General features: G+C 38.8%; 2 long non-coding RNA genes across 2 annotated transcripts; one reads left to right on the forward strand and one right to left on the reverse strand.

Annotated features, from left to right (window-relative positions):
• The first annotated feature begins 8,928 nt into the window (after nucleotides 1-8,928).
• On the forward strand, nucleotides 8,929-19,920 carry LOC125962034 (uncharacterized). Its single transcript, XR_007473325.1, has 4 exons — nucleotides 8,929-9,038; nucleotides 10,885-11,013; nucleotides 12,084-12,168; nucleotides 19,719-19,920. It is a non-coding gene; the product is annotated as an uncharacterized LOC125962034 (long non-coding RNA).
• On the reverse strand, nucleotides 13,486-15,646 carry LOC125962033 (uncharacterized). The gene is made up of 3 exons (XR_007473324.1): nucleotides 15,600-15,646; nucleotides 14,682-14,737; nucleotides 13,486-13,552 (listed from the first exon to the last, which is right to left on the reverse strand). It is a non-coding gene; the product is annotated as an uncharacterized LOC125962033 (long non-coding RNA).
• Nucleotides 19,921-24,669: the final 4,749 nt, after the last annotated feature.

Consider the following 24,669-nt stretch of genomic DNA (forward strand, 5'->3'; position numbering starts at 1 on the left):
TTTTAAATGTATTGTTTGTTTACATTCCCTTTTGATACTTCATTATTAGTGTAAAGAAATTCAACCAATTTCTGTATGTTAATCTTGTATCCTGCTACCTTGCTGAACTCATTTATCATTTCTAGTAGTTTTTCTGTGAAGTTGTTACAGTTTTCTGTATATAGTACCATGACATCTGCTTATAATGATATTTTTATCTCTTCCCTACCAACTTAAATACCTTTTATTCCTTTGTTTTGTCTGATTGCTGTGGCTAAGACTTCCAATTCTATGTTGAATAGAAGTGGTGTTAGTGGGCATCCTTGTCTTCTTCTAGATTTTAGCAGGAAGAATTTCAGCTTTTCACCATTGAGTATTATATTGACTGTGGGTTTGTTCATAGCATCTTAATTTGTAAAAGCCCCAAACTGGAAACAACCTAATGTTCTTCAGTGTGTGAACTGACAAAACAAATTGTGATATATCCATCAATGAATTACTAAGCAATAAATTTTAAATGATTAAAATATGTGTATATGAGTTTGTGCATGTCATATATAAATACATATATTACATATATATGTAATGCATGCAATATAGCATATATCATTCAACTTAGGAATGAAGTAGCATGATATCTGCAATTTAAACTCAAATCGTTGTTTAAAATTGTGTAAATTATAAACAGAGAAGCAAAAGTGGCACTATATAAACAACTCATAAGTTTAGGTAGAGGTAGCAATATTTCTGTTCTATTCCTTAAATTTTCAGAACCACAGCAGAGAACCAGGTCACTAAGGGAACCCGGCCACACTCAGGAAGCCAGGCATTCAGGAAGTTACCATCAGAACCATATACGATTCCAGTTAAGTGGATGCCTCTCTGCCCTGTTACCTCAGTTCCCGATGCACAAATTAATCTTACTGGGAGACAAATTCAATGTGCTTCCCAAGACACAAAAAGCTCCCAGGATTATGAGACCAGATGTGCTGGGTTCAAACTCCACCTCTGCCACTGCATTTACCTGTGTGACCTCTGGCCAGTTGCCTAACCTTTGTGAACCTCAGTTTCCTCATCTTAAACACTGAAATGATCCCACCATATGGGGTTTAAGTGAGGGCCATCATGACAATAAAGCACCTAGTACAAGGTAGGAAAGCAATTAGAGTATGTTCTTCTCCTCTCCTTGCCCCCACCCCAGGTACCATGTGAGTGAGTAAGGAGAGGAGGGATGTGCCTGGAATTAGACAGAGGTTTAGTGATGCTCCTTTGAAGAGACAAGTCTGTGGACAGACAGAGGAAGAGGTGATATAGAACTTGGTTTCTGGCAACATGTGACCATGTGTTAGAGAATGTGGATATTTAAAAAGAAGCCCATTTTTTCTGTTCCAATGAAGTTTTAAAAACAAAAGCTGAAATATTATAGACAGAGAGGTTTAGGATTTAATATGAGGCCATGCATTGCGCTCACAGTTGTAAAGAATAGACTTTTTCACCAGGTATTTAGAAGCTTGCCCAGATGTCACTTCCATTCCAGAGCCTGCAAAGTGATGATAGGCTGTAAGTGATGCCACTGTCTTTGTAGCAAAAAGGCGACTCTTCACTTCCCCTGGAAGCTAGGTATTAAATCATCACTAGATGACAGTAACATCCAAAAGTTACTTCTCTATGAACTTGTCAAACTACTTCATCTTTTTTTCCCCTTTGCTTCTCTACGTCAAGCAAACATTTATTCAACACAAAATAGAAGCAGCCCTAGGTCTGTCCCATCTTTATTTTGCACTTGACTTGGATGAACATAGAATTTTTAAAAGAAGGCAATGGCCACTATTCAAGCTATGGGCAAAAGGCTTCTCACTGGGCTCTCAGAGCTCAAATTAAGATTTTCAATCCTGTTTGGACATGGATGAAAAGATAAGTATCTAATGTCATCTGTATTTAATGAGTCATATACTTGGCCCAACTGCTCTTTTTCATAAATAAGAAAAAAAAAGATCCAAAAAGATATTTACACATTTGCTGCAAATATAGCCAACTTTCCTAAGGTAAAATCCATCTGGTTATCTACAGAAGCTTCTTCTTAACTTCACTTTCACTTTCTGTCCCAAATTCCTCTTTCCCATTTGCAAATTCATTTGTACATCCATAATCAGGTTTTTTCAATGAACTGTTAGAGCCGGGGTGAAAGAAAAATGTGGAAACATTAAAAAGGACTGATGATGATTGAAATCTATGCCATGCTCTAGGAACACCAAAGAATCTGGAGCTGTGGATCCCAGGATGTTCCATGAGAGAGTTTCATGGGGTCTTGAATTAGTCCCAGAGAACTTCCAGGACACTCAGCTTCCAAAGTCTTGACCTCCTTCAGGGAACTGGGATAAATATGAAACCCAGGTCTGTCTATTTCTATGATCAGGAACCAAGTGACCTACAGAATATGTAACAGCTAAAAAATGTTGGCACCAAAAACTTCCCTCCTTACCATGAGGTAGCTCCAATAATAACTTACCACTGCTTGATATTTGGGCCTTAGAAACTTTGCACTGATGTCTACAGTATTGTCAGGTGGGCTGGGAATGGGGCAGAAGTTAGCCTGAGACATGCACACTGAGGTTAGACAAGGGATAGATCCAAAGGTGCGAGAAGTCAAGTCATGTTCAGTGCTGCTCGGGCTGTACCTGTCTCCATATTCACTTTGGAAATGTCTGTACCAACAACTTTCATCCAGTCAATGGAGTTAGAATTAGACTGGTGGACACTGAGAGTCTAACAGATCAGGTGGACATAATCTACAAGGTCTTTTTCAAAGCAAAAATATCCAGGTCAGGAACTGGGTCACTATAGCTAGAATCTGGACTAGTGAACTAGGCAAGTAAACTGATTGGACAAAGGACAGAGCATCAAGGCTGCAGCTCTAGTCTGTGGATTGGGTGAATGTAGGGGAAGAAGGTAGAAGAAGTGAGCAGCAACCAAGTCTTTCCCATCCCTCCCGGCAACCAATCCTGCTAGTAGATCTCAGATCTAATTAGTGGCAAGCAGTGTGGGAGTCCCTCAGTCATCCGGGGTCAAGATTTTGGGTCTGGGATAATATAATACCAACCTGGAATGGGAGTCATGCTGCATTATTCATCACCATCTGCAGGAGGTGAGGGGGCTGAGGCTCTAGCTGGGGAGCATCAGCAGAACCATCTGTGAGCAGCTGGGGACTTAGAAACAATGAAAGCAAGGCTGGAGCTAATGCAGCATTGAAAAAGTTGGACCTACTAACATGTCCACAGTGATTACCATACAACAGCTCTTTTGATAATTGTCTGGACTAGAGTCCACTAAAAACAACATTTCCTACCACGAAGAATTCATATATGACATTGATATGCTGAAGTGGAAGGAGGGAGAGACTGGGAACCATTCTTTTGCCTTGAAGCAAAAATACAAGACTGCTGGTCACTTCTCTCATAAGATTCTATTTTATATCTTTACTTTCAAGTCTTACTTTCTCAGTGAACATAAAATTTCTGATGATGAGAAGACAAGGAGAAGGAAGGAGATATCCATGGAGGAAGCTTTAGCTCCGTATTGATGTAAGCACTTCCCAATCTCTATTTTTTAGTTATTTTGGGGAAAAACATTTTAAAGGATGCATCTGGTTGCTTCTCTTTCTTTGAAAATTTAACTTTGGGCATAAGACGTTATGTTAATGGTAAAGACAATGTATTCCATCCAGGATAACAGTGGAAGTCAATGTTAAAATTTATCAGCGAAAGAAAATAAATGTTTTTAGTACGGGGTAAAAAGTCTGACAGGGGATTAGAGCTTCTTAAAGGAGAAATAGTTATGTTTTAACCTTCATTGACCAACTCAGCAACTGACTTTTAAAAACTCTAGTACTTTAATATTGTATCTCCCAAATGCCAATAGTTTTATATCCATTTGAATGCAAACTCCAGGAGGACAGGGGATTTTGCCTGTTTTATTTACTGCTGTCTTTCTAATGCAGAGATCATAGTGAACACTCAGTAAACACTGCGAATAAATGAGAGAAACCAATTTGAAACTAATATCTGCTTATGGACAGCCTTACACATGTTTCAGTGTTTCAATAAGGTCTCAGCTGTTCCCATGACATCATCCTTGCCCTCGCCTTCCTTCCACTCAACCTATCATGGAGAGTTTGGGTTTACTGACAACTAGAGGATGGCTCTCTGATCCTAAGCATCCCATTTTTTTTTTCTGCTCTGATTCTAAAGAATCCAATGGAAAAAATCAAAGGATGAGATGAAGCCACAAAAATTCCTAGGAACACTCTAGAATCCACAGAGTAAGAGATTGGGAAAGTCATAGAAAGACAATTCCCCTTCCAGCCTCTGCTCTTGATCACAGAGAACAAAGTAAAAGGATACATTGCTTCCCTTTGGGACTTAACTTCTGTTACTTCAGTTGATTTTCACTCTCTTTCTCAAAAACTCTGTTATCATAACCGTGTTCATAATTAACACCCCCATTGCAATTTCCATTGACAGAGGGTGCCATTGTGCCACTTCCCACAGAAGGGTGATCATGCCTGTGGCTTCTTTTGGACTTGTATCATTGCAAGTTTTTCGGTCACCTTTGTCTAAGGAAGAAGGGGAACAGTCAAGGTACTGATTTTGTCAAGCCCAGTCAAACATCCTGAAATGTTTTCCAACATTGGGAATTTGACAAGACCCCAATCACATTTGGCTCAGGTCCCCCTCTTCCCCTTCATTGCTGAGCCCAAACAGAAGATATAATCCATCTTCTTCAGAGTCATTTCCCCGAAACTCACCCAGATTTTCCTTGGTGAGAGCTATTTGAAGTCTTTGTCTTCATGAGCCTAACACCTTCCTTCTCATGTTTTATTTCTTGGAACTAGGAAGCAGACAGATCTAAAAGGAACAGAACTCAGTTTCAAACACAAGACATAATCTGTAAAATCAGATGCTGGGGGTCGAGAGTCTCACTTCCAGAATTACAGCTGTGACACATCTGAGGGGGAGTTAAGGGTGTCTCTACAACAAATGTGTCCTAAGAAAGCCAGAGAACACAACTAACTGAGCACAGAGTCCTCTCCACCCTGTATCCAGCAGCAACTGGGACCCAACACCTCACCACCATTCCCTGGTGGGAAAGTTGGGAAGCAGAGGTTTCACTAACTCCTGCTCTTTGGTGGTTGGTCATATTGTAAACACTGAACTTGGAGCACAAGAAGGTTCACAAGATCCACCTAAGACCTTTTAATAAGCCCCTGGCACTCAAAGTGAGACAAAAATGGGTCAGAGTCCTAACTCCTAACTATTATGGTACTTACTAGTTTTGTGACCTTGGGCAAGTTCATTAATGTCTCTGAACTTGTGTTTTTTCTTTGTAAATAAATATAATAAAACTCTCCTGACATATTTACAGTGAGACTTAGGTAAGATTATAGAGCTTAGCACAGTGCCTGGCATTTGGATAGCACTCAGTTAATGACCGCTATGTGTATCGTTATTGTTATTTTTTATAACAACTTTATAGAGATAATTCACATACCATAAAATTTATGCGCTTAACGTGAACACTTCAGTGGCCTTTGGTATATTCACAGAGTTGTTCAACCATTACCACAATCAATTTTAGGGCATTTTATCACCCCAAAGGAAACTCCATAGCCAATAGCAGTCACTCCCCATTACCTCTTAATCCTAGGCGACCACTAATCTAATTTTTGTCTCTATGGATTTGTCTATTCTGGACATTTCATATAAATGGAATGATGTAATATGTGGTCTTTTGTGACTGACTTCTTTCACTTGACATAATATTTTCAAGGTTCAACCATGTTGTAACATATATTAGTACTTCATCTAATTTTATATATATATATATATATTATATATAATTTGAAAAACTTTTCTCCCATTCTATGGGTTGTTTTCACTTTCTTGATGATATCTTTTGAAGCAGAAAGTTAATTTTGATGAAGTCTAATTTACCATTTTTTTGTTGCCTGTGCTTTTGCTGTCATATTTAAAAAATCATTGTGAAAACCAGTGTCATGAAGATGTCCCACCCCACCCCCCATTTTCTTCTTAGTATCTTATGGCTTTAGCACTTATATTTAGGTCTTTGATACATTTTGAGTTAATTTTTGTATGTGATGTGAGGTAGGAGTCCAACTTCCTTCTTTTGTACGTGGATATCCAATTGTCCCACCACTGTTTGTCGAAACGATTATACTTTCCTCATTGGAATTTTTGTCACTCTCTGTGGAAAGTCAATTGATTTTAACTGTGAAAGTTTATTTCTGACTCTCAGTTCTGATCAATTGATCTATGATTATCCTCATGCCAATACTGCACTGTCCTGATTAATGTATATTTGTAGTAAGTTTTGAAATCAGAATCTCTGAATCTTCTGTTTTACCCTTTTTCACGAATGTTTTTCTATATACAAGTTCCTGTAATCTGCAAACAGAGATAATTTTACTTCTTTCTTTCCAAGCTGGATGTCTTTTATTTCTTTTTCTTGCCTAATTGCCCTGGTCAGAAACTCCAGTGCAATTTTTGATTAAAAATGGTAAGAGCAGACCACCTTGTCTTGTTCTAGGTCTTAGGGGGAAAGAACGTTTCATCATTAAGAATGAGGTTAGCTGTTGGCTGTTCATGGATGGTCTCTAACAGATTGAGGAAGTGCATTTCCATTCCTAGTGTGTTGTGTATTTATCATGAAAGAATTTGATTGTTATTATATAAAAATGCAGGTATTCTATTTTTTCCTTTTTTTCCTCTTCTTCCCCCTTTTTTTCTCTATTTCCCCCCTTTTTGATTTCTTTCCAGAGTCTAGGCAGGGCATCAGGACTACATCAGGAAAGAGGAAGCCATAGGCTGCTGTGCATCCATTCCCTGAAGTGCCCTAGAGGAAGTATCTGCCAACCCCTCCCTCCTGTCTGCACTCCTGACTGAGTGGTGACCTTGTTGTTCTGGCACAAGCTGCATCCCTCCACTTTGACTTTTCTGGCCTACTGTCTCCTGGTCCTGGGTCCTCGGCTTCCTGTCCCTTTTCTTCAAGGTTCTGATCCTGTCTCTACCTCTTTCCAGGTGTCCTAGGCTGCTTTGACAGCTACTGTGTTTGGAAAGCTAAAGGCTGTTTTCCAGGTGGTAGAGTTTCCTTTTCACTCATATGCCCAATTTGATTCCACCAATATTTTATGAAAACTTTTTAATGCCAGGCATGGTGCTTTTTTTATCCTAGTAATACTCACAATAACCCCACAATGTTGTTTCCAGTTTGGTCCCATTTTTCAGAAGAGAAAACAGAGGCTTCATACGTCTAATTTGTCTGAGGTTACATACATAGTAAGTGGCAGATTTGGTTACAAATCTGTCTGTTTAGGGAAAAAGAGAGGGATATGCGTAAAGTTGAAATTAGAATCTAATATGGAATTCAAGACATCAGTTGCCATGATGCAAGAGCCATGAAGAGCTAGGAAATTCCTATGTCTCATTTCAAATACAAGGTTTCTATTTCTCTGACCTTTGCCAACTTATCCAGCCCTTCTTCCAAAAAACACATACCCACCAACCCAAGTCATACTGAACCATGCTAGGCTATCTCTATTGTTATGCTTTTTTATAGGCTTATATCTCTGCCTGTCTTCTACTCAACTGCCAACTTCTAGATGCCTGGTTAAATCCTATTCCTAGTTCAAACCCAATAAAGGAATCACTTCTCCTGGAAAATCTTTCTGACCCACTCCAGACTGTGTTCCATCATAACCCATACCTACCTATGTCATAATGCTCACCACATTTATGTTCTCCTCCTTCTCCCCTACAACCAATCACCAATAAATCATAAGCACCTTGAAGGCAGTGGTCATGGTTAGTTCTCCCCTGTCTCCTAGGACTCAGGATAATTCCTAACCCAATACTTCTTGAATTACTAATTTAATCTTCGGAATGAGTTCCTCTCTGGTAGGAGATATAAACTACACCTCTATCCAAGTAGATAAAGGGCTGGGACAGTTTCGTGTTTCCTTCCACTGTGAAGAAACTGAATCCTAAAACAAAGGGCTCAAGCTTGTGAAAAATATAAGCTTAAAAGAGTAAAACCTCCTTTCTACTCTACAAAATACAACTCAGAGTCACCAGGTCAAGATGAGGCAGATCTCAGGAAAGATGATGATCCAAAGGAAGGAACCAAGGGTCTCACTTTAAATGCAGGGCAAGAGCACTCAGCCTACTTAGATAGTTCTCAACACCCAGGGATCCAGAGTCAGTGCCAGAGACCACGTTTGGATTGAAAAGTGCAAGCTGTTCATGTCTTCAGCTATTAAACAAAAATGATCATTTTACTTCTGACTCAATGACAGCTTAGTGAAAAGAAGCCAGCTGCAAGAGAGGAGATTTCTGGACTCTTCATCACAGCTCTGAGAACAAAGCTTTAATGCAGTCACCTTTTGCTTTTTCCTCAAAGAAAATGCTGGAGGTCAGACCCAGGAAGACAATGCTTAATAGTCCCAAAAGGCCCTTGGTATTAGTCCTTACCAATTTCCCTCCAAGCCCTGGCACATATTGGGCTGAAGGTACAAATGTTACCTTCATTTAAGCATGAATGCTGAACCACCAAGTATTTTTTTTCTGGGCTTTCTGATAACTCTGTCTACAAAAATGTGGTTTTAAGAAAGATTACTCCTGGTCATTTATCTAACAGACCATACTATGATGTGTAAGCTCCATCCTTCTTGAAATTTTCACATTCTATAAGATGGGAAATTTACTCAAGCAGGGGAGTTCATTTGAGGCTGAAAATGTAAAGTGGCCAATTATCTCTCGGCCATTAGTTGCATATGATCTTTACCCCAAGTTTTGGAAATAAAGACAACATTTAGCAAATGTTCTGCTTCGAAGCTAATGTTTGGGAAAGAATAACAGCATGTTGGGAAAAAGTTATATGGACTTTAGTGCTATTGCCTATTAACAGGCAGAGTGGTATGCCAGCTCATGAGAGAAAGCCAGTCTTCTAAGGAATTGATTCCTGGACTTACGGCATCCCTGTTAAAGGTGAGTATGCAGAGAGCACAAGGGTCCATGTCTGTGGGAGCTTACCTAGGAGAGCTATGAACCATAGGTTGTCCTTCCATTCTGGTAATATCCAGACCATTAGCACACTCTGAGTAATGGCATTTGAGGCTTTTCATCTAAGACTATCTAGTTTCCCACACCATTAGTTATATTAATTCTAACACTAGGTAATCTAATATACCCAACACAAGTAACTAATTGAACCTTACTCAAATACCTACCAGGTTAAATGTATTTTGCCAGGCTCTATGGAAGAATAGTGGGATGCTTTAACAGACCAATGATTCCATTTCTATTAAATGTCCATAGATAACAAAATTTAGCTTAGTGGTTTCCTAGAGCAGGGAGAATGGGGGGGCTTGGGGAGTGCTAGCTTAAAGACTGTTGGGTTTCTCTGGGGAGTAATAAAATATTCTAAAATTAATTGTGGTGAGGGTTGCACAGCTCTGTGGATACACTAAAAGCTCTTGAACTGTACAATTTAAGTGGGAAAAATTGTATGGTATATGAATTATACCTCAGTAAAGCTTCTTTGAAAACCACAAAACCTTGCCCTCACAAAGAGAGGAAACATGTTAATACTTTCAGATGGAAACAGGAAGAACTAAAGTCAGGTACCACACAGCACAGCTTCCTTCTGGCTTTGGGCTTTCCTTTCATCTGGAGCTGTCACCCTCTCTCTTGGCACATGTTTAGGCCTGGGAGGGTGGGATAGATGGACTTACAGGAGCAGGAAGAGAGCTTCTAATAACTGACTAGAAATGAAACCCATGGGAAGATAGAGAAAGGTGTCCAGGGAGCAGAAACACCAGACTTGAACCTCCTGGTGGGGTCCCAAAGTAAGTGCTACCTCCTGGACAGCTGGCTGAAAGTACAGTGTCTTGTTTAAAGGGGGAAAGAAGGGAGGGTGACATTCCTTCAGCTGAGAGGTGTCTCCTCTTACAGTGGCTTCTCTATTTCAAAGAAAATTTCTCCAGAAGACCACCATCCCCACTCCTACTCAGCCTCCCAATCTCTTGGGCAAAGGGCTCTGGAATCAGGGCTGCCCAAAAAATTAATCAACAAGAACTATACTTATCACAATTTATAAGTCTAAATAGTACCCTGTACACAAACAATACAAACCTATATTTCAGGCCCTGCAGGCTGTCATAAAAACTCTTCAGGCAAAAGAAGAAATTTTATTGCATGATTAAGAGATTATTATTTTATTGGAGTGGGTGTATGTTGTTTAAGAAAATCCATCACCATCTTCACCTTCTCCATACCCCCTCTCTGCCATCATTTTTTGTTTTGTCCCTGAATTTCCAGCATTTAGTCAAAAGCAAAATTAACAGGTATACTTAATAGAAATAATTCCAAATAACTTCAAATGTGATAATACTTTAAAATTTTTAAACTGATTGAAATATGATAAATGATAAATTGTTTTCATAAGTAATAGCAAACTGTCAAGCAGTGCTGTGCATAAGCATTTTAAAGAAAAAGTTCATCAAGAGGTTATTCTGCATGAATATGACCCTGAGTTCCAGTTTTGGTGTCGTCTGTACATGTGGACCTCTGCTTCTTCACTCTGGCAATGAGGACCTGCCGCCGTTTTGTTCTATTCTTGTGTCTACAATCTTGTGGTTGGAAGAAAGGCTGAGCTGAGTGCTGAGTTAAAGAGATGGTGGGGCAGGGAACCCAATATTTCCTCTCCTCTTGGAAGTGCCTGCAACTGGGTTATAGTTGTACCAGTCTCATACTGGAGTTCTTTGGAATTTGTGGGTCAAACTAATGTGATATGTTGTCACTCTTGCTCCTCTGATTCCTGTTTGCCTGGAAGAACCAAGGAGAAAGAGCTTCCTTTTCCAGTGCCTGCCTCCATTCACCTTCCATGACAAGACAAGCATTGCCTTTGGGAAGCTGCCAAGATTCTGGGGTGGGACCTGAACCCTTGGCCTCCCAGACAAAGGTAATGATGCTACCAGCTGAGTGACACAGACATACTTCCTGAGTCAGTGACTAAACACAGCCAAAGGAATGTGAGGCATTTCTTTCCCTCCCCTTGGCTAGCCTTGGCATGTCTGCTGGTGCAGCCAGAGGTGCCCTCCCCTGGGAGTAGCTGCTGGGCCACTTCCAAGGCTGCAGAGTGCAGAGCTGCTCCTCAGCTTGTTGGTGAGTTTCTTCACCTTTGGTTTTCCCAACTTGAAAATAACTAAAATGAAAGTACATCTTAAAAACCTGTTTTGACCCTTTTTTCCCTTCTCCTTTCTAACAGCTGTCTTATTTTTAATGGGAACCATGAATACATGACATAATAGCCAAATTTACATTTCCCTGGATTTTCAGGCCTTCTGCCCCCTCTGGGATGGATATGACTAAGCTTACACTCTAGAATGGAGATACAGGGCTTCCCTGGTGGCGCAGTGGTTGAGAGTCTGCCTGCCGATGCAGGGGACACGGGTTCGTGCCCCGGTCCGGGAGGATCCCACATGCCATGGAGCGGCTGGGTCCGTGAGCCATGGCCGCTGAGCCTGCGCGTCCAGAGCCTGTGCTCCGCAACGGGAGAGACCACAACAGTGAGAGGCCCACGTACCGCAGGAAAAAAACAATAGAATGGAGATACAGATATCAAAGATATTAATGAAGAGAAGACAGGAAAAAGTAATAGGTCTGGGTAATCCACACATTAAGTTATCTTCTGATAAGAACTGTTTTTAAGAATATGGGACAACATGGAAAAACACTGACTGTAGTCTATAATCACAGTCATGTAAAAGTGGACAATATATGAGCAAAGACTAACAAGGATCATAAAGAACCAAAACAGAATGTGAATATTTTCTTTAATTTTTTCTAATGTTGCTATGGTATTGTTTAACTTACGTCTTTTTTTAATGAAGAGGAAAAGGAAAGTGTGTAACAAATAATGCACTGACACAAAACAGCCTTGCTCCTTTTAGGTTTGCTATATTAATAACTAGATATAACATTAATCTTCAATCTGACTTTCCTTTTCTTTTTCCCTTTCTCCCTTGCCAGGAATGACTCTGTTCTCAATCACTCTGCAAAGAGTTTCCACTGCCTTCACCAGGGGGAGTGACAATCCCCATGGCTGCAGAGACATGTGAGTGATTCTCTTCCAGAAGTGGTGTCATAATGCTACTAACTTAAGGGTCCTTCTCATATCTCAGTGACAGGGTTGTGGATTTTCAAAGGCTTGGCAAGGCACCCACATTTCCACTCCAGTTGACTCACAATCAGATGGGATAAGATGGTCTTTCTGACAGAGGTAACTGGCCTGGACATCCTGACCTCTACGCCAGGTGAATCTGCATCTCAGTAGATCCATCATCTGCCCCGGAGTCTGTTGGCAGTTTTCCTAAGTCAGTGTTAGAACATGGAGGTAAAGGTTGAGAATTGTGACTTTGATTGGTTGAGTTCTGTTGGCAATGTTGGCAGTCGGACCTATTTTTCAAAGGCCTGTCTCCCCCTTCCTCTTGGTTCTCACCCTGAAGATCCAGGGCATGGTTCTGAATCGAATCCAGAATGGACACATTGTATGTTTATGTATAGCTGTTATAACAAGCTATACTGACAAAATGCCTGGGCTCATATCTTGGTGCTATCATTTGTTATCTTGGACTAATGACTTAACATCTCTGAGCATCTTTTCCCTTCTTTGTAACATGAAGGAAGTACTGGTGCCTACTTCACATGGATGTTGTGAGGATGAAATGAAATGATGCTTGTAACGTGTTCCCATAGTGCCCAGAACATGGTGAGAACTCAAAAATGTTAGTAGTGATGTTTGTTATTTTGATCATCAATTTTATTATATTTCCCCTCCATTCTTCACTTTAATCATCACAAAGTGAGCTAGAAGCATTTTGATATGACAACAAGAGCAGGGAACCTGGAATCGGATCCCTTCTGTTCTAGTAGCTGAATGACTTTAAGAAGTACTTAGCACATCTGAATCTACTGCCCCATCTGTAAAACATGGATAGTAATGCTCACCTCATTGGGTCCCTGGGAAGATGCACTGTACCAAGATGCAGAGAAATGCTTGATATATACCAAGTGCTCAGTAAATAATGGTTAAATCAGGACATAGGTTTGGGCCACCCACACAGCTTGTCTCTTTTTAGCTCAGATTTGCAGCTAAAGGAGAAATCACCCCACTGTCCACTATGCTCCTTCCAGCAAAGAGCAGCAGGACAGGGAGCCAAAGCAGGAGCCAGCTTTTGGCAGGTGCGGAACAAGAACTGTGATCACAAGGCCACCATGCAGAACTTCCCAAAGAATGTGCAAATTATGCTATTCAAGCTGGAGTATCACCCAAGTATATTTTAGAACTGCAGTGGCCACATCCCAGCTTGATTGGGGCAGTGAAGTTGTCCAGACAAGGATTTTTATTATTTTATTTAAAAGTGTGAATCATCAGACAAGCAACATTCTCCATCCAGGTGCTGTATTCAGATTGCACTTAACATCTACTTCCTTGACACCTAAGCAAGGCAAAAGCATTTAGGAAAAATTGTTCTGGGCCTGGGGAGATATCAGGGGTTAACATCTCAGTGTTTTAATCAAGGAGACCCTGGGATTATCACTTAAACACTCTAGGACTCAGTTTCCTCGTGCATAAAATAGGAAGATAATAGGAAATACTACATAGGTTGTTGTTATCATGACCAAATGAGATGTGTGAAAAGTGCTTGAGGAGAGCATGGCACATGTAATGAAATGTGTTTTGCTATAATGAAAATGATTATTGTACTAAGGCCTTTGGGGCTTTCAAAAGGCATCACATTCTTACCTCTACTTTAATAATTTTATATTCGTTTTGGAGAAAAGACTTTGTATATAACAAATGAAATGAAGATACAGAGCCTTTTAAAATACATGACAACTGAGCAAGTTTCCTATAGTCTGCATGGCTGGGAATAATTCTCTGCAGAAGAAAATAATTAGAACCAACCTTTGCAGGAAATTTAAAAACTGTAGTAAAGCATAGGAGGGAAAGAAAGGTGAATAACTTGGTAAAAATGTCCAGGCTGCCCTGATGAATTCTGGCCAATTTTTTGCAACTACACACACACACACACACACACACACACACACACACACATCCAAGATTTTCAGTGTTTGCTTAAACCACCTGGTTTCCTCTGCTTCATGAATCAGAACTTGTTTTCATTCTCCTGACCTCTTGGCCACCAGTTCTCCTGGCATATCTATCATTTTGTCCTAGTTGCCCCATGAGATCAACACATAGTTCCGTCTTTAAGTTTTTGATCCCAGTTTCCCTCCAGAGTATAGTTTCCTTTAGTTGGCTCTGGGGAAAGCATCCCAGAAGTTTGATCCAGGCCAGTAGAACACTTTTTCAACATCACATCCACAGGGAGCCCCTACAAGTCTCATGAGCAAGATGGGGGTAAGCTGTCCTAGGCCCTCTCATGTTTTAAGGACAATGAATAGGTCTAATTCACTCCTGTGATCAAGACAGTAGCGGTAATAAAAGCTCATTAAAGGGGGCTCCAATAAAGATGGCAGAAAAGGAGGATGTGAAGCTCACCTCCTTCCACAAATATGTCACAAATACATCTACATGTGGAACAATTCTCACAGAATACTTACTGAACGTTGGCAGAATATCTCAGACACCCAAATTTGCAGGTAAGATCTCCACATAACTGGGTAGGACAAAAGAAAAAAAGGCAGGGGGAATTGGGATGGAACCTGTGACTCTGGGAGGGAGCTGTGAAAGAGAAAATACTCCTGCACCCTGGGAAGCCCCCTCACCAGCTGGGAGATCAGCCAAGATGGAAAGAGAGCTTCAGAGGCTTGGAGAAGAGTGCAGCAGATGTTTTGTGGCAGGCAGAACAGAGAGGGGCCTGCACAGACTGTCCGTGCCACAGCCCAACACTCCTCAGCCTGAGATGAATGTCTGCTGGTGCACATGGAGACTGAGTGCTGAAACTCAGGCTCTGGAGGACAGATCTGGAGAGAGGACTGCGGTTGGCCATGAGGAGACAGCTTGAAGGGGCTGGAGTGTGGTGCGACTGCAGCTGGGTGGTGGGTAGGGGTGGGGGATGGGAAGCAGAAGTAGCCTGGGCCTGCCAGAGAAGTAAAGTGCCATCATTACAGAGGGTGTGAACAGAGGGGTGGGGCCTGCCATAGCAGCCTCTTTCTCAGTGTGCTCTCAGCTGGCCCAGCATGACGTCACAATATCTGGGAGTGCACAAGAACCAGCACGCTGCTCACATGCCGAGGTGGGGCTGAAAATAGAGCTGATCCCCAGGGGCCATGCCACTTCGGAAACAGGAATGAAATCTGAGCCCTTTCCCCATGGCTGTGCAATCTGCTGCTGACTTTGTAAACTCAGTGCCTGTGGGACATCAGAGTGGACTGCAAATGCTCCCATGGCTGGGATGGGTCCAGCCTTAGCAGCCGTGGGCTGTGTGGGCATACACATATGGAGGATGGGACAGAGTTTGGGCTCTTTCCATAGTTCCCACAGCAGGTGAAGGTCCATGACTATTGTGGTCCTGGTACCTGACTTCAGTGGATCTGCACTGGCTGATCTGTGCTGGTGGCTTTGTGAGCACAGCACCTGAGGGACACCAGAGCTGTTTGCCTGCATTCCCACAGTTAAGGCAGGGCCAACTGTGAAGCCAACAATAGTGTACTTTGTGAGCCCCCACAATGAGCGACAGGTCACACCACAGAGCTCACTCTCCTGTAGACAACTCTGGCAGAGGAATATTCAGTGGCTCCTCTCCCAGTGGGAGTGCTCCAATACAACCTAACTCACAACGCAGCTCAGAAACAGATCTGGGGGCTTCTACTCCAACAACTGAGGAGCAGATCCTGCCCCAGACAGGGCTGTGGCAACCACAGAGCAAAGAGGAGACCCGGATCAATATCCAGTGCAGTCTTTGGTCACCACAGCACCAGTCACATCCCCATTAAAGGAATAATGACCAGAATAATGAGGAAAGATGTGGCAGGCATCCATACTAAAATCAGTCCTCGCACCAAAAATATTATACTCACACAGGCTAGACAGGAATGTCCCCAGATAAAAATAGCCCTCCAAGTCCACAGTAGACAACTGTTTCTCCTAAACACATGAAGTAAGAGAAATATAAGTAAAATGAAGAAGCAGAGTAACCACTCCCAATTAAAAGATCAATAGAATTTCCCTGAAAGAACAAACAATGAAACAGACCTCTTCAGTCTAATAGACACTGAGTTCATAAAGGAAGTAATGTAAATACTGAAGGAATTAAGAAAGGCTATTGATAGAAATGCAAATTACTATAAAAAGTAACTAGAAACTATAAAGTGGAGCCAATTAAAATTAGAAAACTCACTTGCCAGTATGAAAACTGAGCTGAAGCCAATAACTAGCAAATTGAATAATGCAGAAGAATGAATAAGGGATCTAGAAGTTAGAATAATGGACATCACCTGATCAGAACAGCAGACAGAAGACCAAATGGAAAGAAAATGAAAGCAATGTAAGAAACCTATGGGATAATATTAAGTGTGCCAATCTATACATAATAGGGATCCCAGAAGGAGAAGAAAGAGAAAAGGGGATAGAAAGTGTAATTGAAAAAATTATGGTTGAAAATTTACCAAACCTATAAAAGGAAATAGACATCCAGGTACAGGATTCTCAGAGAGTCCCAAACAAGAACCCAAACAGACCTACACCAAGACATATTATAATTAAAATGTCAAAAGTTAAGATAAAGAGAGGATTCTAAAGGCAGCAAGAGAAAAAAAAAAGGGTTAATTACAAGGGAACCCCCATAAGGCTGTCAGCTAATTTCTCTACAGAAACGTTGCAGGCCAGAAGGGAGTGGCGAGATATATTCAAATGCTTGAAAGGGAAAAACCTGCAAGCCAAGATACTTTACCTAGCAAGATTATCATTTAGATTAAAAAGAGAGATAAAGAATTTTTCAGACAAGCAAAAACTAAAAGAATACAGCAATACTAAATCTATCCTAAAAGAAAATTAAAGGGTCTTCTCTAAGTAGAAAAGAAATAAGAATCTATAGGAAAGAGAAAATCAAAATTGGAAATTAAATCATTTACATATGCCAGTACACAGATTTTTTAAAAATAAAAAAAATTCCATGAAAACAGTGATAACCACATGAATAGCAAAGTGATAAACATGAGGATGTAAAAGAGGACATCAAAATCATAAAGTATGGGGGAGGAGAGTAAGAAAATGTAGATTTTTTTTTTTTTTTTTTTTTTAGAATGTGTTTGAACCTATATGACCACCAGTCAAAAACAAGTAGATATAGTAAGGAGTTAATATACTGGAAAAAGTGTAACTACAAATCAAAAACATACAATAGATTCACAAAAAAACAAAAAAAAAAAAGAGAACATAGCATAATACAAAAGAAAACCACAAAAGGAAAAAGAAAAAGAAAGTAACAAAGAAGAAATACAAAATCAATTGGAAAGCAAGCTTTAAAATGGCAATAAATATGTATCTGTCAATAATTACTTTAAACGTCAGTGGATTAAATGCTCCAATGAAAAGACATAGAGTGACAGATTGGATAATAAACCAAGAGCCTACAATATTCCTTCTACAAGAGACTCACGTTAGGGTGAAGGACATCCATAGATTGAAAGGGGATGGAAAAAGATATTTCATGCAAATGCAAATGACAAGAAAGTGAGGGTAGCAATACTCATATCAAACAAAATAAACTTTAAAACAAAGTCCATAAAGAAAGATAAAGAACAGCACTATATAATGAGAAAAGGATCAATACAAGAAGAGGATATTACAGTTGTTAACATATATGCACCCAATATAGGAGCACCCAAATAGGTAAAACAAATACTAAGAGACATAAAGGGAGACATTGGTGGGAATACAATAATAGTAAGAGACTTTAACACCACACTGACATCAACAGGCAGGTCTTCCAGAAAGAAAATCAATAAGGCAAAAGAGATCCTAAATGAAGCAATAGAACAGTTAGATTTAGTTGATATTTTCAGGATAGTATATCCAAAAAATACAAAAAAACAAGAAAAAACAGAATACACATTCTTTTGAAGTACACATGGAACATTCTCTAAGACTGACCACATACTAGGATACAAAACAAGCCTCAACAAATTTAAGAGTATAAAAATTATTTTAAGCATCTTTTCTGACCACAAGGACATGAAACTAGAAATCAACAACTGAAAGAGAAATGAGAAAAAAATGATTACATGGAGACTAAACAACATGCTGCTAAAATACCAATGGGTCAGTGATGAAATCAGAGAGGAAATTAAGAAAATACTTTGAAACAAATGACAATGAAAACATACAAAATCTATGGGATGCAAAAAAGCAGTTCTTAGAGGGAAGTTCATGGAGACACAGGCCTTCCTCAAAAGTCAAGAAAAATCTCAAATAAAGAACCTAACCTAACACCTAAAAGAATTAGAAAAAAAATGACAAACAAAACCTAAAGTCAGCAGAAGGAAAGAAATAATAAGGATTAGAGAGGAAATTAATAAAATAGAGATTTTAAAACAATAGAAAAATTAATAAAACCAAGAGCTTGTTCTTTGAAGGGGTAAAAAAATTGACAAAGATCTGACCAGGCTCACCAGGAAGAAGAGAGAGATGACCCAAATAAACAAAATAAGAAACAAGAGAAGAGAAATAATAACCAATACTGCAGAAAGATAAAAACCATAAAACAATACTATGAACAATTATATGCCAACAAATTGGACAACCTAGAAGAAATGGACAAGTTTCTAGAAGCATACACCCCACCAAAACTGAATCAAGCATAAAGAGATAATTTGAATAGACAGATCACTAGAAGTGAAATAGGATCTGTAATAAAAAAGAATAATAATAATCCCTACAAATGAAAGTCCAGGACTAGATGGCTTCACTTGGGAATTCTACCAAACATACAAAGAAGAACTTATACCAATTCTTCTCAAACTCTTTCAAAAGACTGAAGATGAGGGAACACTCCCAAAGACGTTCTATGAAGCCACTATCACCCTGATACCAAAACCAGACAAAGACACTATCATAAAAGAAAATGACAGGCCAATATCTTTGATGAATATAGATGCAGAAATTCTCAACAAAATATTAGGAAACTGAATCAAACAATACATTAAAAAGTTCATACACCACGACCAAGCTGGATTGGATCAAGTGTCGCAAGAATGGTCCAACATATCCAAGTCAATCAATGTGATACACCACATCAACAAAAGAAAAAACAAAACTGACATGATCATGTCTAAGTTGTAGTTCTCCACCTCGTAAGGCTGTTGGAAGGATTAAATAATGTAGTATATGTCAAGAAACTATCACAAAACCTAGAACCCAGGAAGCATTATCAGGATCATCATTATAAATCCATTGCTCTCACCAACAATGTATGTAGCATTATCACTAATATCTACTTTATTTACTATTAGCATTTTAAGAGTTTGCAATAAAATAATGGATATGAGAATGATTCTTGCCAAAAAAAATAGTTATAAATAGCTTAAAAGTGTTGACATTTATTTTACTCTGAGTTGAAAAATATATTTTTAAATGGAATAAATTGAATTTAAGGTAATTGTGCATTTCACAAATTTCTTGAAAATCATCTCTTCCAGGGTCTTAACTCCTGAGAATGCTGAAAGATGATTTCAAGTGAAAAAACAAAGACATTTCACCAATCTCTCCAGGCCATAATATTTGTCTTTATAAAGTTCAGCTGTATACTTATTGCTCAGTTAATCACTGGCTTCATGCAGAAGCTTAGTTCAATCTCTTACAGTGCATTTTATCAACATGGATGGGGTAGCAGGAGGAGATTTACTATCTTATACAAGACAGGGTTTTCTTAAACTTACAAATAGGGATAAAAGTCATAAGTATCCAAGGATTTTCTTTGTGTCCAGAGGAGATGGGAAGGAAAAGAAGAGAGTCCATCTTCAACCAAAATTGTAGATACAGTTCTGATACTTATGTCAGTCCTTCCAGGCTCCAAGTGAGAAAAGAATAGAAAGACTAGGACACCCCATAATGCTGATGACTAGTTTCTTCCAGTAGAAATCTCTGAGTTGTATTAGTTCTATGAACATGTGAAAGCTCAGCCCTTCATGAACACAGCTACTGTAAACCTAGTGGTTTCCAAGTAACAGTCATGGTGTTGATGATACTGATGATTAAAAAAATCACCATAACCCATCAGCATGATTTTATTACCCTAAAGCTTTGACTATTGTTCACAGCTCATTGTTGTAGAGTCCATTATGGCCTAACTCCAACATCAAAGGGAATTTCTGGAAAAGAATGAAAGACTACCATCATCAAAATCACTCTCCCCCTCATGGCTGTTCTTCACATGTTCTGATATATCTTGTTTTCCTATACATGTATGTAAATTTAATTTTAAACACAGGGAAAAGTGTACCAAATGCCTCCTGAGTCATTAACAGAGTAACATTCATCCCTGACCTGTGTGGAACGTAAGAATATATATATATATATTCTGCAAATGTCACTACTTCTGGGACTCAACTTGGGAATCCCTGTCTCTTCCACAAACCTATTTTTTTATGATGAAGATGAAAATATTTTCATGTTCCTTAAAATATACAAAATGGAAGGGACTATTCATATTACCTATATAAATATATATATTTATATTATTTATATTATTTCTACAAACAAAAACGTTGTAGCGGAATATTAACACTGCCATCCAAAACTTAGAGTATTGGGACTTCCCTGGAGGGCCAGTGGTTAAGACTTCGCCTTCCAATGCAGGCAATGCAGGTTCGATCCCTGGTCAGGGTACTAAGATCCTGCATACCTCATGGTCAAAAAACCAAAACATAAAACAGTAGCAATATTGTAAAAAATTCAGTAAAGACTTTTAAAATGGTCCACATCAAAAAAAAATCTTTAAAAAAAAAGTGTGAAAGAGGCTGCTCTAGAGAATTTGCCCACCCATCAAAAAACAAACAAAAAAATAAACCTCAGAGTATCTTCACAGGTTCCTGTCCATCCTCAGGCTTAGGTAGGAGCCTTGCTTTCTTATTCCCCACTGCCCTCAGTAGGTGTACAGTGATCCTCCTGAGACATGAGAGAATTTTCAAGTACTAAAGGGAGTTATCTCCATAGGGTTGGGTGTTGCTTCCTACCTTATTGCAGAACAGAATAATAGATCGGGGTCCACTGTGGGCACAGGTAGAATGATGTTTCCCATTACACAATGACTGAATAAAATAGTGGCTGAATTCCAGTAATGGAGTCAGGTTCCCCAGTGGGTTGTGTCTCCAACAGGCAATCTACCTTGGCAAACAGTCATGTGACTGAGAGGATGGAGTTCTTTTCCTGATCCTGTGTAGTTCCTGGGCATCAGACAGTATTCCTCAGGTAGTGGTATAGTGGTATCTATAAAATAGCTTCCCTCAAAAAAGTCCTGATTTGTAACATTTGCCAATTTCTGTGGTGTGAATAATCCTACCACAGGTGATTTTAACCTACTAATGTGATGTTACTGAACTTAGAGTTGGGAAGAGATGCACACAAAAGGCTCTTGGGAGCCAGAATGAACCAGTAGCTCCAGCATAATCCTGTGATAATATCCTTCTCCTGGTGTGCTACGTCTGCACTCGCCTTAGGGGGTCCCCTCTCAGGTATGGCATCCAGGTATCCAGATGTTTGAGTTCCAGTCCCTTATTTCTCCTTTCTCACTTGGCTTTCTGAATGCAAAATCTCTCTTTGTGTTTCTATTTTCTAATAATAGGACTCAGTGGTCCATTTTAAAGAAGTTAATGGCACTTTGAAAAATAATCCAAGCACTTGGTTTCTTATTTATCCTTCTAGAATGAAAAGGAGAACCCCTTGCCTAGAAACACTGTAGCCTGCTTGCCTTTATTTAGAGGAGAATAAAAATGTTTTCATTCTTCCAGATGTATTACTCTCCAATAAGACCAAAGAGATTTCTGTAAAATCACCGAGAGAGAACGAAACAACAAATGCACCTGGACTTATGCTGTCTCAAAAACAAAATCAAACACAGTCAAATCTGGTACCAAAAGAACACAAATTTCCTGATTGTAGAGCGCAGACCTATATTATTCTTGAACATGTCTGCTTGTTTTGTGTTTTTTTTGTGTGTGTGTGGTACGCGGGCCTCTCACTGCTGTGGCCTCTCCCGTTGCGGAGCACAGGCTCCGGACGCGCAGGCTCAGTGGCCATGGCTCACGGGCCCAGCCGCTCCGCGGCATGTGGGATCCTCCCAGACTGGGGCACGAACCTGCGTCCCCTGCATCGGCAGGCGGACTCTCAACCACTGCGCCACCAGGGAGGCCCTGTCTGCTTGTTTTACACGTCCTGAAAGAGGTATATTAAAGTTTCCCACTATGATGCCAGGTCTCCTTCTATTTCTGTCAATTTTTTCGTTATAAATTTTGAAGTGATATTACTGGGTGCATGAAAATTTATGATTGTGCTATCTTTCTGGTGGATTGACCCCTTTATCACTACGAAATGTTTTTAAAAATCAAAATTAGCGATTTTGCCTTAAGGTCTATTTTGTATGATATTCCTTGCCATCTCTCTTTATCTAGGTTTTTACTTTCAACCTTTCTATATTTAAACTGTGTTTCTTGTAAGCAGCATATTGTTAGTTTTTATTTTTCTACTCTGAAAATCTTTATGTATTAGTTTGAATATTTAATCCATGTATATTTCAAGTGATTATACACATACCTGTGATTAACTAATTTTCTATGTATTTTTTCATTTCACTCATTATTATTCCAATTCTACCATCTATTATCTTATTGATTATACATTCTTTAAGAAATTCTTTAATGTGTTTCCTTTATAATAAAATTATAAAGGAAATGAATACCTGATTTATTAGTCTAATATAAATATATTTATATTAGACTAATACCTGATTTATTAGTCTAATATAAGTATAACATTTTATCACTTTAAGACAATGCAAAAAAATTAAAACAGTTTACCTCCTGCTCTCTTTTGTGCTAGTTTTATAATTTATTTTAATTATACACATATTTTAAATCCCATGTGGCATTGTTATTATTGTTTTATCCAGTCAACATTCACTGAGATTTAAACACAAATTTAATCTTTCTGTTGCTGTTCATTCTTTTCTGCATTTTCCTTTGTTAACCTGCAATCATTTTACCTCTATGCAAATTTATCCTTTTAATATTCTATCTACTATGAGTTTGATGAACACCCTAGGATTGTGCTTTTGAAAATGCTTTAAATATAACAAATTTATGAAGAATATTTTTCAGTGTACAAAGTTCTAGATTGGCAGGTTTTTATTCTTATAATATTTTGAAAATGACTATCAGTTATCTCTGGTTTCCATAATTTCAGTTAAGTATTTCTTTTTTCCCTTTGACAGCTTTTAATACTTTATTTTATTTCATCAGTTAATACTGTGATGAATTAAAATGTGGTTGTATTTGTATTATTTTCCTGTGTGTAACACTTTTCAAATCTATAGCTTGATGTCCTTCAGCAATTTTAAAAGATTTTCCACCACTATCTTTAACTATTGCCTCTGCCTTACCATCTCTTTCCATCCTTATTGTATCACACTTACATGTATTTTAGATGTTTTCTTCTTGTTCCATATCTTTCTTAGACTATTCAGTATTTCCCATTCTTCTGTTATCTCAGTGATTCTGTATATTTTCACATTCCTTAATTCTCCTCTTACTTGTGTGTAATCTGCTGTTATGTTCCTATATTGAGTCCTTAATTTCAGTTTTATTTTTTAATTTCCATGATTTTATTTGATTTTTAAAAATATATTCTAGTTCTCAGCTAAAATTTTTCATCTCATCTAATATTTTGAACATACAAACCCCCATTAAAAAAAAAGTCTCAGTCTTATAAATAGAAGATCTGAATATCATGCAGACCTTCTACTCTTATCTGATTTTATTCTTCTTTTTCAGTCATTAGGTCTTATATCCTTGCATAGCTGGTAAATTATTTTGAAAGGTATTTTGTCAGAAAAAGATGTAGTGATAATATGAGTTTCTGGATGATATGCTTTTACTCCAGAGAGGATAAAATTTAGCTTCTATCTATAGTAGAGGTAGGTCACAATACAATTCTGAATTGATCTATTTTAAAGCTGGAATTTGTGAAGGATGATCTAGTTCCAGATTTATTTTACTGTTTGTAGATAACTCTTCAAGTGTCCTAAAAGAGTCAGGAGTAGTGTGAGCCAAATGAGGCAAGTAAAGCCCAGGATTTAATAAGTGGGTGCCTCCTAAAATTTTGCACAATACACACCAAATTTGATTCATCCTAGTCCTGGCTTTGGTACGAACTGAAAATCTGTGGTATTTACCAAGCATTTTTTCCTTGACATGTTCTAAATTCCAGATTTATCTTCTCAGATGCCTTAAGACTTCCTAAGCTCTGCTTAGCTTCTCAAATTCTTTGCCTTGACTTATAAATAAGCAAAAACCTCAAGAGGAAATATAAAGTTTTTTTATTTTTAATTTTTTTTTTCTGTGGCTGTGCCATGGGCATGCGGAATCTTAGTTCCCC

The sequence above is a fragment of the Orcinus orca genome, chromosome 19 (genome assembly GCF_937001465.1).
Source record: "Orcinus orca chromosome 19, mOrcOrc1.1, whole genome shotgun sequence".
Lineage (NCBI taxonomy): Eukaryota > Metazoa > Chordata > Mammalia > Artiodactyla > Delphinidae > Orcinus > Orcinus orca.